Below are 1,980 nucleotides of genomic sequence, written 5' to 3'. Positions count from 1 at the left end.
AATTGTACTTTTTACAACTTTTAGTATATTTTTATATTTTTTTTAATTGTTTTTAGCGCAATATTTCTATTTTTCGCTCGTATTTAGTTTTAATTCATAGTTTTTGCCATAGTTATTTTTATTTCTAGATTTTTAGGCTTTGCCGTAAAATCCCTTAAGTGCTTTTTCTTTAGACTAAGATATAGGTGCTTTAGAATTTTGCGACGCCTTTTTAAGTTTTAGTTCCTTTTTAAGATATTGCCATTTGGGATACAGTTTTACTTGTAAGCTTTAATATTTTTAGACGCCTTTTACCTATGTATCAATTATCATTCCAATTAGTAATCTCAATTTGCGATTATAATTTTAAGTTAGTGATAGTAATAAGGTTGGGTTAGTCAAGTATTTTTAAGTTTTATAAGTCACTCTTTTTCTTTCTTATTTTTTCGATCTTTTCTTTTTCGACCTTTTTCGACGCGCTCTTTTTCTTTCTTATTTCTCGCCATTCTAGTTTTAGGACATAGATTTTTATTCTACTTCTTATCTAAATTTCTTAAAATTACGAAAATTTATTTTAAGTGGTTAAATTGATAGACATCCAAATTTTCTGGTTCGTAGTAATAGTTGGATTTGTACGTGGACCGGGTTATTGGAGCCAAACAGTACTCAATTATATTGAGACCAAACGAATCCTGCCCCTCTGCTGCATCTTTTGGCTATTCAAAACGTGGGCAAAATCAGAAAGGTCTATTAATTGGATAACTTATATAATTTTTTTTCTTTCCTTTTAAAAACTAATAGGATATTCAGTGAATGCACCGAGCAAGACGTTCACCACCTTTTGTACGTTCACCACCTGTAACTCGATCAAGACATCTAGCAAATATTACCGCCGTTGATTTTTCTTTAGAATCGTCATCCAGTCGACCAAGTACTCCAATTCAAATTTCCGATAATCCATTTTTTGAACCCGGCCTCACAATTGAGAATCCGGAGAATATTCAGGGATGATTCATAGATCCTGAACCATTAAATTTTCCTCCGGAACCACCAATCATTCAAACAGAGATTGTTGAGGAACGAACCATTAAATCAGAATCCTCTAGTGATTCCGATTCAACAAATTCAATTATGGAGAATCTGGAACCTTTAAGTATGGAAGACCGAATGAGAGCTAAACGCACTGGCCAAGGTCACGCAATTACTCATCCAGACATTAATGCGCCAGATTATGAAATCAAAGGACAAATTCTACACATGGTAACTAATCAATGCCAATTTAGTGGTGCGCCGAAGGAAGATCCAAATGAACATCTTCGTACCTTTAATAGGATCTGCACACTATTTAAAATAAGAGAAGTGGAGGATGAACAGATATATCTCATGTTATTTCCCTGGACTTTAAAGGGAGAAGCCAAAGATTGGTTGGAATCGTTACCTGAAGGGGCGATCGATACATGGGACGTTTTAGTTGAAAAATTTCTTAAACAATTCTTTCCGGCATCTAAAGCCGTAAGACTTCAAGGAGAAATTGTTACGTTCACACAGAAACCGAATGAAACTCTATATGAGGCGTGGAAAAGATTTGGAAAGTTATTAAGAGGATGTCCGCAACATGGTTTAGACACCTGTCAAATAGTACAAATATTCTACCAAGGATGCGACATCACTACAAGAAAAGATATAGATATAGCAGCTGGTGGTTCCATTATGAAGAAAACCGAAACTGATGCTTACAAAATTATTGATAACACTGCTTCCCACTCACATGAGTGGCACCAAGAAAAAGATATCGTTAGATCATCTAAAGCAGCTAGAGCCGATTCTAGCCATGACTTAGATTCCATTTCCGCAAAGATAGATGCTGTGGAGAGACGAATGGAAAAGATGACTAAAGATATCCACTCAATACGAATTAGTTGTGAGCAGTGTGGAGGACCACATTTGACAAAAGATTGTCTCAGTATTGAATTAACAATGGAACAAAGAGAGAATATTTCA

At 34.8% G+C, this 1,980-nt stretch overlaps 1 non-coding gene across 1 annotated transcript; it reads right to left on the bottom strand.

Annotated features, from left to right (window-relative positions):
* Positions 1-1,494: 1,494 nt before the first annotated feature.
* LOC139887161 (small nucleolar RNA R71) lies at positions 1,495-1,601 on the bottom strand. Its single transcript, XR_011773003.1, has one exon. It is a non-coding gene; the product is annotated as a small nucleolar RNA R71 (small nucleolar RNA).
* Positions 1,602-1,980: the final 379 nt, after the last annotated feature.

The sequence above is a fragment of the Rutidosis leptorrhynchoides genome, chromosome 1, assembly GCF_046630445.1.
Source record: "Rutidosis leptorrhynchoides isolate AG116_Rl617_1_P2 chromosome 1, CSIRO_AGI_Rlap_v1, whole genome shotgun sequence".
Lineage (NCBI taxonomy): Eukaryota > Viridiplantae > Streptophyta > Magnoliopsida > Asterales > Asteraceae > Rutidosis > Rutidosis leptorrhynchoides.
This window is presented reverse-complemented; position numbering and strand designations above follow the sequence as displayed.